The following is a 15,902-nucleotide window of genomic DNA, read 5'->3' as shown; positions in this document are numbered from 1 at the left end:
GGGGTCTTTTGTGGTTCCATATAAACTTTAGGATTGTGTTTTCTATTTCTGTGAAAAATGCCATTAGAGTTTTGATAGGGATTGCATTTAATTCTTCTAATCTGTGATGTGTGATTCAATTCTTCTAATCTATAAACTATTTTGTCTTCTTCCATTTCTTTTATCAGTGTCTTAAAATTTTCAGTGTGTAGATCTTTTACCTCCTTAGTTAAATTTACTCCTAAGTATTGTATTCTTTTGATGCAGTTGTGAGTGGGCTTGTTTCTTAATTTCTTTTTCTGATAGCTCATTGTTAGTGTATAGAAACACAAATGATTTTTGTGTATTGGTTTTGTATACTGCAGCTTTATTGAATTTGTTGGCAAAGTAATACTTCATCATTAAATTGTTTTTTTAGTGATTTCACTCACTTTCTGGTTTCCTGGTTTTTCAGTTTAAGCATATGGTATTAAAAAACAAAACATCCATCTCTTTGGCTATTAGAATCTTTGGTCTTACTTCTTTGATCTGGAAAGAGCCCATATGTTCTCAGTAGTCAGTGGTTTCAATGAGCAAATGCAGAAGGAGGAATTGAACTCTTTTTGTTTCAATTGTATTGGCAAGGGATGCCGCATTGGTTACTTTCACTGAGGCTATCTGGGATGTGAGGGGAGAAACATATTTTTTAGGCCATGCAAGCAAATGTTTGGGTATTACGGAATTCTCAAAAGTGAATATTACCCTACTGAGGCATTAAGAAACCTTTTAAGTTATTTTAATTGAGTAGAAACTTCCTGTTACTGACTTCGCCATAAAGAAGAATGAAGTCTTGCCATTTGCAACAACATGGATGGCTCTACAGTGCATAATGCTAAGTGAAGTCAGTCAGAGAAAGACAAATGCCATATAATTTCACTCGTATGTGGAATTTAAAAAACAAAACAAATGGACAAAGAAAAAACAAAAAACTCTTAAATATAGAGAACAAATTGGTGGTTACCAGAGGAGAGACCCGAGGGAATGAGTGAAATAGGTGAAGGGGATTAAGAGCATGGAAAAATGTCTAGAATTGTTGAATCACCTGAAACTAGTATAACTCTATATGTTAATTATGCTGGAATTTAAAAAATTAATAAAAGTCTCTGAAATTGATAATATTTTTCTGGAGTTTTAGAAGCATATTTTGGGATGTTCTATTAGGTCAGATTGCTTGAACTTGATTTGCTGTCTCCCAATTTGTTTTGTATGCAGGCAGAGTATTTGAGGTGATAATTTGCTACTTGAGAAAGTTATAAAGGTAAATATAATCTTCAGTGGCAGGAAACCCAATTCTTCCTAGGTCATCCAATTTCAAGTTTCTTCTGACTGGGGGCATTATTATGTGTAGTTAAACAGTTTCCTGTGACTGGAAGTGAGAAGGCTTGAGATCACATGTGTCACCTCACACTGCATCACCCTCTGTGAGTTATTTAACTTCTGTTACTCAGGTTTCTTGTCTCTACTATGGAGGATAATAATACTTCATTGAGTTGTAGGGCTGAGTAAGCAGGGTAGTTAGCACTTAGAATCATGCTTAGTACATAATAAGCAATAAATGTCATGGTTACTTTTGTCATCATTATTAACATATTGGTTTTAATGATTTGAAACTTGACTCCAAGAAATACTTAGGAAATATTGTCACCTGACTGTTATTTCTAGCATGTAGTCTGTGTGCCATCACGTGACACAGCGGACATAGGTTTGGGACGAAGGGGAGGAGAATGCTGAGTTTACTTCTGAACATGCTAAATTTGAGATGTTTGTGGAATACTAGTGTTGAGATGGAAATTTGAAGAAGAGGGCAGAGTCCTTGGCGTATGGGTGGTAATTAAAATTATGAGAGATGGGTGAGATAACTTAAGGATCTACTTTGGTTATAGACGAGAAGCCTGGGAACCCTAAACTTTAAAGAATAGGTGGGAGCCATAAAGGAGGCCATCTGAGTGTTAGTAGGAGGACCAGGAAAGAGAAGTGGCACCAAAATAGAGTAATCAATGTCATCTAATGCAACAGACATTACAGTAATCTGAGAATGGAAAGTATTCATGCCTTGATAATTAACAGATCTTTTGTGACCCTTTTGTTTAGTGGAGGAATGGAGGCGCAAAAGCCAGAATGCAGTGACTTTGGAAGGGTTAAAAGGGAGGAAGAACAGACAATAAATGTAGACTTGTTTTGAGAAATTTTGATCAGACAGATGTCGAAAACTAAAGAAAGATACAGAGTAAATGGAGGATTGGGGGCATGGTGGAATATTGATGGGGTAAGGAGAAGAAGCTTTGAGAAAAGAAAAAGGTTGAGGGGCGTCTGGGTGACTTGGCATTTGATTCTTGATTTCAGCTCATGGTTCATGAATTTGAGCCCCACATTGGGCTCTGTGCTGACAGCGGGGAGCCGCTTGGGATTCTCTGTTTCCCTCTCTCTCTTCCTCTCTCCTTCTCCCTCTCTATCTCTCTCTCTCCCCAAAAAATGAATGAACATTAAAAAATATTAAGACAAAAGAAAAGCAAAAAGTTGAGTATAAGGAGCATGGAGAAAAAATGGGTTTAAGGCCACAAGTTGATGATACTGGCCTTAAACAGGAGGAGGGTGAAAACATCTGAGACTGGAGAAAAGAGAGATGTGGATATAATCAAGCCTTGAAGATAGAGGAAATTACTCCTAAGGACTTCATTTTTTGCAAAGAAACGAAAGGGGCATTTGCTGAGAGTCGTCAAAGGTTGACTGTTTTGAGGAGAATACTCAATGTTTAGTAATTGAAAGAAAAAGAAGGGGAGGCTGACAAATTTGTTCTCCAATGAAGGGGTTTCATCTGAGCAGTATTTGGATACTGTGAATGTGTTATAGGAAAGGGGTAGGACTGTTGTTTAATTTAATGGGAACATGCATTTATTTAGCATGTATTATGTACAAAATACTGTGTTATTTCTTCTGAGAGATTTGGATGAATACTGACTGCCTTATTCAAGATGGGAGTGGGTATGAGCTGATATAATAGCTCATGTTGTATGATTTGTCAGAACCACAAATGTTTATAATAGCCTAAAATGATACTTGAGCTTTATAAACATACTATGAGAGTTTGAAAGAAGAGATCCTAGTAAATATGGGGAAATCGGAAGGCTTTATGGAAAAGACAAAAAAATATATATATGTAAAATAGGGGCTACATGTGTATTTTTTGATGAAATAGTAATGAAACTATAAGTTTTTAGTTTATTACAGCAATTATTTATTCTAGAATACAATGGCATTAACCAAAAATGAAGAAATAAAGAGATTAACAAACATAATGAATTCTGCTTTATCCACAAGATGTTCCAAATTTGGCTTTTTTTTTTTTTTTTTGGTAGGGATCTAGAATTCAGTAATTCCATCCACAAATATTTAAAGGACATCTCCATGTTAGGTACTGAGGATACAGAGAAGACTAAGATAAAGTTTCTTTCCTCAAGGAGTGCAAACTCTAGTAAAAGAAAGAAGTAATGGAAACTGAAGGTCTGTGCAATAAAAGTGGTGTAGATGAATAAAGAAATTTGGAGTTACAGTGGAAGGAAACATGAATAAAAGATTATGTTGCTGTGACAGCAGTTTTTTTTCCTTTTTCTTTTCTTTAGTTGGAGAACATCAATTGACAGGCCATAAAGTGGCAGTTAAAATCTTAAATAGACAGAAGATTCGCAGTTTAGATGTTGTTGGAAAAATAAAACGAGAAATTCAAAATCTAAAACTCTTTCGCCATCCTCATATTATCAAACTGTAAGTATTTTTGTACCTGATAATGCAAAAGAGAAATTGTCCTGAAATAATTCCTTTGAATTTAATAAATAATTGTTTATCTTTAGTTAACTTTTTATGAAAGTATAATTCTTTTTTATATTTATATTCAGCAAGTTATTTAACCTCTATCAATCTTTTCTTGTATACTTTTAGTTTGTAATTAAGAGTAATTTTCAAAATTGCTATTGTTTTCAAGAAATGAATGTAGCCTTAGAAGTTGACTCTTTCCTAGGATTCACTTTAAAGGGCATTTAGGACTTGACTTTGGTATTCCTACAGTCATTTCATAATTTTTTTTTCTAGTCTATTTTTGTTAACATAACCGTATTTTCTTTTTGGAAAAGGTATAAAATAACTGTTAGAGATTATCCACCCTTGTACATTACTGTGATTACTAACAGCAAAGCTCTTAGGCAAATAAATTTTTTTGATAGGGTAAGTTATAAACTTAAAAGATAATATGAAGAAATTGATAAAGCTGATTAATTATATTGAAAGATAAATAATTTAAAATGGAGACCCATAGAAAATGTAGATATTGAGTATGGAACAGTATTTTTAAAAATAATTTAAAGTTGCAGTTTTGTATTTACTGAAAAAAATGTGCGCTAAACACTGAAAATTCTGTTTTTTTTAATCTTAAAACATTTTCTTAAGTTTTATTTATTTTGAGAAAGGGAGATAGTGGAAGTGGGGGAAGGGCAGAGAGAGAGAGAGAGAGAGACAGAATCTCAAGCAGGCTAATCACTGCCAGTGAAGAGCCTGACATGGGGCTCAATTCCATAAACTGTGAAATCATGACCTGAGCTGAATCCAAGAGTCGGGTGCATACCTGACTAAGCCACCTAGGCACCCCTCTTTATTTTTTATCTTAAAGTTTGGATAGAGTTTTATAAAATAAATGTTAATCTTGTTGAGTACCCAATAATGGCTAGGAAATTCATTAAGAATTTTACATATGTAATTTCATTTTGTCCTCTAGATGAGCCTATAGGATAGGTATTATTGTTTTCCGTTTGTAAATAATGAAACTGCATATCTAAAGACTATCAGCAGTGTGTCCAAGGTCAAATAGCCAGTAAATTGCAGAACTGGTAGTTGAGTTTTATCTGAATCCAAATGCCAAGCTGTTAATGCCTTACTCTAGTACTCCAGTTTTTCTCAAAATTACATAAATTCCTTTTAAGGGAAAAATAAACTTTGGATCCCTGGTTTTGACTTAATTATTTTTAGTATATTGTTACTTAAGTATATAGAAACAAATAATTAGGTATAAAAAACCCCATATGCTTATAACTTCAACACAGTTATGAAACTAAAATAAATTCACAATTTAAATATAAGTAAGACAATGAAAGAAGTCAGTTAAATTCATAGTATTTATAGTATAAAATGATAAAAAATGATAAATAATGGTGGTTTTCAAAAACCAAATCATTGTTAGTTTAATTGTAGAATTAGTAGAATGAGGTCAATGCTATATATATTTTATCCTTCAAATAATATTGCAGAGAAAGCCTATTCATATGACTATACTGTAAAAAAAATCAGTATCTTTGAGGCTTTGCTAGTTCATTATATTTAGTCTAAACTTTGTTAGTGAGTAGTCTTTGGATGTCAGTGTTAATGAGGAACATCTTGATAACCTGCAGAGGTACATTATTTGCCTATGACAAGGCTAGCATGGTAGCTGTGGTAAGCTGAATGATCTCCCCACCCCAGATATCCTATTTCTCAGATTCTGTGACTATGTGACATTACATGGCAAATGAGAATTAAAGTTAGAGATGGATTTAAGGTTGCTGATCAGCTGACTTTAGGGAGGTTTTCCTTTTCTAGGTATTCCTCTAGTAATCACAGTGGCCTTTAAAAGTGAAAGAGGGAGTCAGAAGACTCAGAGAAAGAGATATGAGGATGAAACAAGGTCAGAGTGATAAAATGTGAGAAGGACTCAACTGGCTATTGTTGACTTTGAAGATGGAGGAAGAGGGCCATGAGCCAAGGAATGCAGGCAATCTCTAAAAGTTACAAAATATAAAAATTTCCCCTTAGAGCCTCCAGAAGGCAATACAGCCATGCTGAGGTGTATTAGACTTCTATAAAACTATAAGATAATACATTTTTGTTGTTTTAAGCCACCAAATTTGAAGTATGGCAGCGATAGGAAACTAATACAGTAGCATTCTTGAAATCCTTAAATGAGTGGGTAACCCATTTATTGCTGGGATTTGGGGCATGCGTATAGTCTTTACTGTCACTAGCTGCATTTATTGTTGGTGAACTATTGCACATACTGGTATGTTCAGTGCATCTTACCAACAACATGAATATGCAACTAACTGTTTAGAGAGGCTGTTTTTGGAGGGTCGTGGTATGCTTTTGAGTGACTGTGATGACTCAGTTCTCTCTCACACCACTACCATGAAAACTTCATTCATAACAGCAAACTTCAGTCTCATTTGATCTTGATTGAAGTTCACTTGATCATAAACATAAACAAGAAATGAGGTCACCGGATTTGCATAGCAGTACATGATTGATTATAAGGTTATCATCTAGGGGCGCCTGGGTGACTCAGTCGGTTGAGTGTCCGACTTTGGCTTAGGTTGTGATCTCACAGTTGGTGGGTTCAAGCCCCGCATCGGGCTCAGTGCTGACAGCTCAGAGCCTGGAGCCTGCTTCAGATTCTGACCCTCCCTTGCTCGCACTGTCTCTATCTCTCAAAAATAAATAAAAAACATTAAAAATAAAACTAAAAAAAAGGTTATCATCTAGGACCTATATTCTAGATGATGCAGAATATGTTTATACTGATTTTTTAAGGTTATCCTAAGAATTAAAATAGCACCTACTAGCTCAGTGACTCACCTCTCCTATTCTTTGTTTCTTTAATTTTAAAATGAGGATGGGTTTACACTGGTACGATGCCTAATATTTGATGAACATTCATCTAAAGCAGGAATTGGCAACCCACATGCTGATTCTAGTCCACTCTCATGATTAACTGTTTTTCATTTACTTGAAACTGTTCATATCTGACTTCAGCTCCATGTTAATAATGACTTTATTCTAGTCACTGAGTGACTTCTAAGGTAAATCTTTGTGTTCTTCCTTACTGAGTGGCCACGTTCTATAAGATGGGAAAGCTGAGAAGTCAGCCTAAAAGTATCACATGCCAGAATGAGAGTGAAGGGAGATACCTCTGTATTTGCCTTGTTCCTTGACCTCATCCCTTTTCGAATTCCAACCCTGAAAGACCCTAAAGAAATTTTACCCATTTAGGGTATGAGTCCTAGTTCCTGTTCTGTTCCTATAGACACAGATCGGATTTTGTCAGTAAGCAGTTGCAACTGTCATGAGGATTTAAAAGCTTATTACTATTATTTTTTCTACTGTTTATTTTTGAGAGAGACAGCATGAGAAAAGGAGGGGCAGAGAGAGAGGATCTGTAGCAGGGTCTACGCTGACAGCAGGGTCTACGCTGACAGCAGCAAGCTTGATGTGGGACTCGAATTCACGAACCCTGAGATCATGACCTGAGCCGAATTCAGATGCTCAACTGACTCAGCCACCCAGGCATCCCCTAAACGCTTATTTTTGTTGTCTTATCTACTAGTCTTTTCTTGCCTTCATTTCTTTAATTATTTATAATTTTAAATTTTGTTTGGTTAATTATTCTGGTTTAGAATTATTTAATTATTTGCTTATAATTATAATTATTTGTTTTGTGTAGGAGATCTAGAATGTTCTCAGAGTTGATGGGAAAGTAATTGGTAGAGGTAAATTTAATGTTTAAAGCTCTGCCTTTAGCCTTGGGCTTAATCCATTCAGCTTGATGGCCTCTTTAATTGTGGACTGAACTAAAAGAAAAAGCACTCATGTATCCTTGGTGTAGAACAAGCTGTTGACATAGTCTCTAACAGTGTTAGTGATTTAAATAGAAAGGCATGATCCTTTTAGTGGTTTTGTTTGTTTTGTGCAGTCTTGGTCTAGCTGCCAAGAATAGTTGCCTTGTTACAGGGTGGGCCTCTAGTTTCTCTAGCAAGAAAGCTTGAAAACCAAAAACCTGAAATGGAGGATATTTATTGGATGATTTCTCCATTAACTCAAATTGAAAAAATATCACTGGAAGAAAATTGAAAGGAGTTAACAGGATCCAAAGGAAACCCCAGACTTTCTCATGAACTAGAATTTGTTTACTTGATTTTTGTCTTTGTGCCTCCCCCCCACCCCTTAGTTCTTGGGGAACTTCATTTTACTAATCAAAAGATCAGTACTTTCTAATTTGGTAGAGCTGGTTTTGCCTTTCTGTTTAAAAAATTTTTTTTTTATCTTATTCATCTTGCAGACCTCACCCCCTTGAAATGTTGTTGGCCCTAGGTTTCTGTGACATAGTCTTCTGATTTTCTTTCTTTCATTTTTGCAACTTCTTAAGACTTTTATGGGCCTCTTTCTCTGCGTGGCCATTAAGTAATGATGCATTTCAGCATTGTGAGCCACTATAATCTTAGTGGACCACTTTTGGGTGCCCCCACCTATTATGTTGGCTGTCCTTTGTCATCGCTGTGCTCAAGATTCCTAGACCTGTATTTCTGGACAGATATTTCTCCTCAATTCTGAACACATTTACTCTTTATTGGATGTTTCCATTCAGAAGTCATGGAATCATCTGAAACTAAGCTGAACTTTTCCTTCTCTCCCACACTTTTGTTTTTTGTTTGTTCAGTGAAAATACCAGTGATGCAATTTTCTGAGCCTAAAACTTGGACATCATCTTTAATTTCTTTTCCATCATCTCCACATATAATTTATTGTTGAGTTCTGAAGCCCTCTTTCCTAAGTCTGTCTCTTTCTTTTTTATTTTCACCATGTCTTGTTGTCCTTTGGCTGTTGCTTCTGCTTAGAAAACTTTTTTCCCCACACATCCCTTGCTCTAGGCTTCCAATTCCAACTTGACATTTAGATCTTAGGCTTTACATGTGATTACCTCTAGAAAACCTGCTTTACTCCCTAAGACTGAGTTAGGTATCATCCTTTCTGTACCATAGCCGTCAGCTTTTCTGAAGTCCTGGGCATTATGTTGTACTTACTCCTTTTTTTTTTTTTTTTTTTTTTTTTTTTTTAGTATCCCTCCACAAGACTGAGTTCTTTAGAAGCAGAAATTATGTTTTTCTTTTATTTAACATTTTTTTGCACACCTATTTAATAGAAACTGTTCCATCATTGGGGATACAGTGGTGAAATACCAGGTTTCTGCCCTTGTGGAGTTTATGTTTTAGAGCTATCTAGCAGTTCTAGATAATGAGTAATCAAATCAACAAGATTACTTTAGGCAGTGATAAGTGCTTGGAGGAGAATGAAACCATGTGTTTCTGTTCTAGGATGTGACTAGCAAGGAGGAAGTCTTAATTCAGATTAGGTTGTGAGAAAGGCCTCCCTGAAGAGGTAAAATTTGAACTAAGACCTGAAGGATTATTGGGGCACCTGGGTGGCTCAGTTGCTTGAGCATCCAACTTTGGCTCAGGTCATGATCTCATGGTTCACGAGTTCGAGTCCTGCATTATGCTTTCTGCTTTCAGCAGGGAGCCTGCTTCGGATCCTCTGTTACTCTCTCTCTCTGCCTCTCCCCTGCTTGTTCTCTCTCTCAAAAATAAGGAAACATTAAAAAATAAAAGATTATTAAGATCTAGCCATTTTGTGACATATGACTATAGTGTAGAATGGGTGTGCGGGCAGTAGAAGCAGACCAGTTAGGAAGCTGTTGCTCTAGTCTTGCTGAGAGATTATGATTATGGTGGCTTTACCCAAAGTGATAGTCTAGATTTGTGCTATCCAGTATATTTGCCACTAACCACATGTAGGATACATTTAAATTAATTGAAATATTCAGTTCTCTGGTCACAGAATAGCAACATGTAGTTAGTGGCTATTGTATTAGACAGAGACTATATAAAACATTTCTATCATTGCAGAAAGTTCTATTTGACAGCACTGGTCTAGGTGGGGAGAATCGATGGATTCAGTATGTATTTTGGAGATAAAACTAATGAATTACTAAGGACAAGAAAGCAAGTGAGAAATTTGTGTGTGTGTGTGTGTGTGTGTGTGTGTGTGTGTGTGTGTGTGTTTTGGTTGTGTGCCTGAGCACCTGGGATTTTGGATTTTGGTTTGAGCAGCTAGGTGGTGATAATGATGTTTTTCACTATAGGAAGAATGGAGGAAAATCATGTTGGGGTACAGGTGGACATTAAGGATAGTTGTTGCAGCCATGTTAAGTTGAGAATCCCATTAAACATCTAAATGGTGATATCAGATATCATCTTTATCTGCCTAGCACCTAGCACAGTAGAAGGTGACATTTTGAATAAGGTCCTGATGGTTCTAGGAGGATAACAAGAGTGAAGGAATGGAAGTGTAAAGAACATGGTATGCTGGGAACAGCAGTCTTGCTTGTCTGGTGCACAGTGTATGTGTAAGGAAATGGAGGAAAACAAGGCCAGAAAGTTAGTTTGTTCATCCATTCATTCAGCAAATGGTACCATTTAGGCCCCTTGGGATACATCAGCAAACAAAAAGATGATAACAGCATCTCTGCTCATAGGGAGCTTCTGTTTGTGTGTGTATGGGTGTAGTGGGGGGTGGTGAGAGGATGGTAAACTTTATATTAGTAAAATATATTGTAAGTTAGTGAAGAGGTGCAGGAATATACCATGTAAATAATCTGGAGAAGGAAGATAACTGATGGAGGGAATAGTATATACAAAGGCTCTGAGATGGAAATATAGTCCAGAGATCAAGGGAATAGGGTGATTCAGTCCTCTAGGCAGATTGATTGAGAGGGAATTGGAATAATTGATGAGGACAGAGACCTAAAGAGGAGCCAAACTACTCTGAGTGAGATGGGAAGCCATTAGAAAGTTTTGATCAGAGGCATGATATGACCTGACTTATGTTGAAGCAGGGAAGCTAGTTTCCATTGCAGTATTCTCAGTGGCTTAGAATAGAGCATATTCTAGAGGGTGTTGAGAAGTAAGCATCTTCTGTATATGTTTTCAAGGTAGGGTGAAGAGCATTTGCTGAGAGAGATTAGATGTGGATTGTGAGAGGAGACAAGTCAGTGATTGTCTCCAAGGTTATCTGGCTTGGGCAAATAAGAGTGGAGTACTTGCCATTAAGTGAAATGGAGAAGATTGTAGGAGGAACAAGTTAGAGGTGGAGGGTGGAAACAAGAATTTGATTTTGGTTTTGTGTGTGTGTGTGTGTGTGTGTGTCTGTGTGTGTGTGTGTGTGTTTAAGTTTCTTATTTTGAGAGTGTGAGTGAGCACAAGTGGGGAAGGGTCAGAGAGAGAGGGAGAGAGAGAGAATCTCTGTGCTATCAGCACTGAGCCTGATTTGGGGCTCAAACCCATGAACCATGAGGTTATGACCTGAGCCTAAACCTAAGAGTTGGACGCTGAACTGACTGAGCCACCCAAGTATCCCTCATTTTATGATACTGAGATGCTTATTAAACATGTAAGTAGAGATAAAAGTAGGCTATTGAGTATGTGACTCTGGAGTTAAGGGAACCATGTAAGATAGAAATTCGGAAGTTCTCATCATATAGATAGTAGTTAAGATATTTAAAGCCCAAAGACTGGATGAGATCGCTAAGGATGTGAGTATAGGTAAGCAAGAAGTTCATGAATTAATCTCTAGGGCACTATGATGTTAAGATATTCAAGATGAGGAGGAACCAGCAAAGGAGAATGAAAATAACAATTATGAAATTAGAGGAAAACCAGGGGAATCTGGTATCTTGAAGCCAAATGAAGAACATATTTGAGATTATTAACTGTTCCTCTTAACTGCTCAATATTGAGTAGGATGGTACTGAGAATTGATCATTAGATTGGGCAAGGTGGAGATTGCTGGTGTCTTCAAAAAGGACCTATTATTGTGATGATGAAGACAAAATCCTGTTATGAGGGCTTAGAGCATTTGAGATGAAGGAGGAGTTATTAACAATATGCAATCAGGAATTTTATTAAAAGGTAAGCAGATAAATAGTGGTAACTAGAGGGGAATGTGAGGTCTTTATAGGGTTTGTTTTTAAGATGGAAGATATTAATGTTTATATACGAAAGGGGATGATTCAGTGAAGGTGGAGAGAGTGATACAGGAGAAAGGAAGAACTAATTGTAGAAAGAAAGTCCTTTAGTAGGTGGGAGGAAGGAATCCAGTATGTAATAAGAAGAGTTAGTCTTTGATAGTATATGACCATGGAGAGAATGGCTGTGTGTGGTGGAGAATGTGAAGGTCAAGGAAATTAGAAGTCATATATTGATTGGACAGATCATCCTGTACACCCTTAATTATGACAACAGTAGTAGCGGGGGGGGGGGGGAAGACATTAAGTCTAATGAAAAGGAGTGGGCAAGGAGATAGGTTGATGACTGTAACAGGAAAAGGTATTGGGTATGTAATCTGATGGCCTATACTTCAGAGACAATGGGGTTTTGAGGAAGAAGGTTTTGAGTGAGGGTTTCCGTAATATTTTTATTAAATTTTTTTTAAAGCTTTATTTATTTTTGAGAGAGAGATAGAGAGTGTGAGCAGGGGAGGAGCAGAGAGAGAGGGAGACACAGTATCTGAAGCAGCCAACGCAGAGCCTGATGCAAGGCTTGAATTCACAAACCATGAAATCATGACCTTAACCAGAGCTGGATGCTTAACCAACTGAGCCATTCAGGCATCTGAAGTGAGGATTTCCTTTAGATCATAATATATTATTGGATTATGCAAACTGTCTATCATTTAAAATTTCCATCTGAAGTAATAAATCTAGAATCTAATCAGCACTGGCTGCTAATTTCTCAAAAAAGAAAAACATACATTATATGCCTTTGCCTGGAGGTACACAGCACCATCGAGTCTTTCAAAGGAAAATAAAAATCAAAATGAAATCTGATCTAGAGGCACCTGGGTTGTGCAGTCAGTTAAGCTATTAAGCATTCAACTTCGGTTCAGGTCATGATCTTATGGTTCATGAGTTTGAGCCCCGTGTCCGGCTCTCTGCTGACAGCTCAGAACCTGGAGCCTGCTTTGGATTCTGTGTCTCCCTGTCACTCTGCCTCTCCCCACTCACACTGTCTATATCTGTCTCTCAGAGTTAAACATTAAAAAAAATTTTATTAAATTGCGATCTGACCTAATCTCTAGATCTAATAGGGTTCTATAAATTGTTCATATGTTGCCATAAAGGATGGATCGGGCACATAAGACCATGGAATCCTCTATAGGACAAGCAACTGGTTTCTTCAACAAAAGAATGCAAGAGAAAACAGAGGTAGAGGAAATTATGGAAATTAAAAGACTCATGAGAGACATTATCAGCCACTTGCAGTGTATGGGTTATATTTGGATCCTTATTTAATCAAAATATTAAAACAAAAAACCATTATAAGCTAATCAGGAAACCTGTTTGGATATTTGATGACATTTATGATTTGTTGAATTTATGCATTGATAACAGTATTGCATGGGGCAATTTAAGGCTCTAGGTTTTTAGAGATACATACAGATCTATTTACAGAAAAAAATGAGCCAAATTCAGTGGGGATTGATTAAAAATATATACTTTTATCAAGTTAATAACCAAGACATATTAATAATCTTATATTCTAGAATGTTAGAGAAGGTACTGAATTTTTCTGTATATCCATGCATAAATAAAGAAAGCATGTTAACCTAATAAAATTGGGCGAATGACAGGAGTGAGCATTTCATAAGAAATGTGTATGGTATTTTGCAAGAGTTGGAGAACTATCTAAATCCACAGACTTTAAAGATTTTAGTATTGCCGAAATGTTTTTGGAAAATAATTGGACATTATTTCCGATAATTGGACATTCACATAAACTATGACTCAGCAATTTCATTTATAGGTGTACATCAGAGAGAAAATCTTGCCTGCCATATATGAAAATGTTTATAGCAGCACAATTTATAGTAGCAAAATTGTGGAAAAAATTTACTCTGCCGTGGTAGATTGGATGAATAAATAGCTTCTCCATTAACAGAGGAGTAGATCAATAAATATAATGAAATATTATATAATGGTCACATCAAATAATTATAGCAAGCACAACATTGTGGATGAATCAGTAAAACAGGTTCCAAAATATTACGTATAGCCTGATACCCTTTTTTTTTTAAGCTAAGAGCAATTAAAAATATACATAAGACTGAATTTTACTTATATATGAAGATAAAGGGATAAATACATATATACATATATAAATAAAATGTATAAAAGAGAAAGCAAGGGAAGCAGGAATGGGATTCAGGATGATGGCTCACTTGTTTGGGGGGAAACTTACATAAGAGGGTGAAGATGACTGTATAGTTAGATGGAAGGTATTGTCCAGGTCCTAGGTTTTTTGTTTGGGTGATGGGTTTGTAGGTGCTTATTATAATACTAAAAGTAGTAATTGAGTAAAAGTAGGCCATTCATGGACCAATAAAGACAGGTGCCATGAACTAAGGATAATGATTACTATATTTCTTAATTACTGACTTATATATAAAGAAAAATATGCTATATATACAGGTATATAAATAATATTTTGAAAGCTCTCTGGATGTAATCATCAAAGAGATATACTAATGAATATTTATTTTCGGCTAACTTCAGAAAGATTTTTCCTGAGTTCTATATGCTAGTTAAATGGATATTGCTTAAAAATGCATATAATTTGGTCAGCTGGAGAATGCTTGAGACTTTTGGGGATACTGGAATTTTTTTGCCTAATTATAAATACTTTTTTTTCTGAAAAATGTTTCTAAAGCATGTTGGTTTATTTTTCTGTTGTATTAAGAAAATGATATGTATGAGTTTCATGATTGAATTTCTTATAATACTTCAATGTGATTATTATTTTGGAGGACACAAAAATTTAGCTTACTCTGGCTAGGGTTAAGAACAGAATCCTGCAATTTGCCTTTTTCCCTAAGTCCCAATATGAAACTGTTTTCTTAGGATTTCTTTCTTTTAAAAATCATGTTTCCTTTTGTCTCAACTTCATCCTAGTTAACTGAAATTTTATTCATTGCATTTTTGTTGTAATATTGCCCCAGTTTCTATTTCAGATCATTCTGGTTTTGGCTCCGGGCAGCTCACATTTCTTATTATAAAAGTGCTAATTTACATATTTATTTAAATACCTACTTTGTTACACATACTTCAGTAGGCGAACACTCAATCACTGTATGATCACAAACAGGTACATGCCCTGAAGGGAAGGGGAGGACTTCCGTGAGAGCAGATAGGGCTGACCTGGCCTTAGGGAGTGACCTTTGCTTAAGCGGAGATAGAAAGCATGACTGGCGGCCAGTTAGAGGGCCAAGTACCGGTCGTGGTCTGGGACTCACATTAGTAGGCACTGCTTAGACAGAGGTGCTGCAGCAGGAGCAAGTGCAGCACAAGTGAACGAATGGGAGAAATCGTGCCCTGTAGTGGTGGGAATAAAGATGAGACAGTATAGACACAGGCGGGGGCCTGATTCACTCAGGACCTCAGAGCAGTGGGAGCTCCCTGAAGATTTTTTTTTTTCACGCATGCAAAAGCAAAGGGCTTTATTATGGGTTTAGGCTCACCGGGGCCTAAAGTCAGGCTCACAGACTTTACGGGCGTGGTGGATCCATGCTGAGAGCCCCGAACAAAGGTGGGGTAGGGCTTTTATGAGTTTGGGAAGGGGGAGTTACAGGAAATTGTGAGATAGGTACAGTGATCCTATTATTATTTATCCAATTACAACATTTAGAGTGTTAACCAATCACAGAGTAGACCCAGGACCCAGGACCCTCACATAGGGTGTAACTAGCCTGAAGCAATAACTGATTACCTATAGCTTCTATTTCTAGGCCTGCCCTTAGGAATGTTAAGGGTATTACAAGGGTGGTCCCTCTTGCCTTGGGCAATGTGTGCCCTTCTATTGTCTCAAACCTGCATCCTTACATTCCCCCCTCTGTCTTGTAACTGACCCAATCCTGGGTCAGCTGAGTTACCATTGTACCCCTAAAGCCTGGCATAGCCCTCCTTGGTGTAAGGGGAATTTCTT

The 15,902-nt window shown here is 36.6% G+C and overlaps 1 protein-coding gene across 1 annotated transcript in view; it reads left to right on the top strand.

The window, feature by feature from the left end:
- Nucleotides 1-3,643: 3,643 nt before the first annotated feature.
- Nucleotides 3,644-15,902, top strand: part of PRKAA2 (protein kinase AMP-activated catalytic subunit alpha 2) — a 52,552-nt gene continuing 40,293 nt past the window's right edge. Inside the window, exon 1 of the mRNA XM_029948826.1 lies at nucleotides 3,644-3,780. The gene's annotated coding sequence lies outside the window, so the exon portion shown is untranslated. The remainder of the gene's footprint in view (nucleotides 3,781-15,902) is intronic.

The sequence above is a fragment of the Suricata suricatta genome, chromosome 8 (genome assembly GCF_006229205.1).
Source record: "Suricata suricatta isolate VVHF042 chromosome 8, meerkat_22Aug2017_6uvM2_HiC, whole genome shotgun sequence".
NCBI classification, from domain to species: domain Eukaryota; kingdom Metazoa; phylum Chordata; class Mammalia; order Carnivora; family Herpestidae; genus Suricata; species Suricata suricatta.
This window is presented reverse-complemented; position numbering and strand designations above follow the sequence as displayed.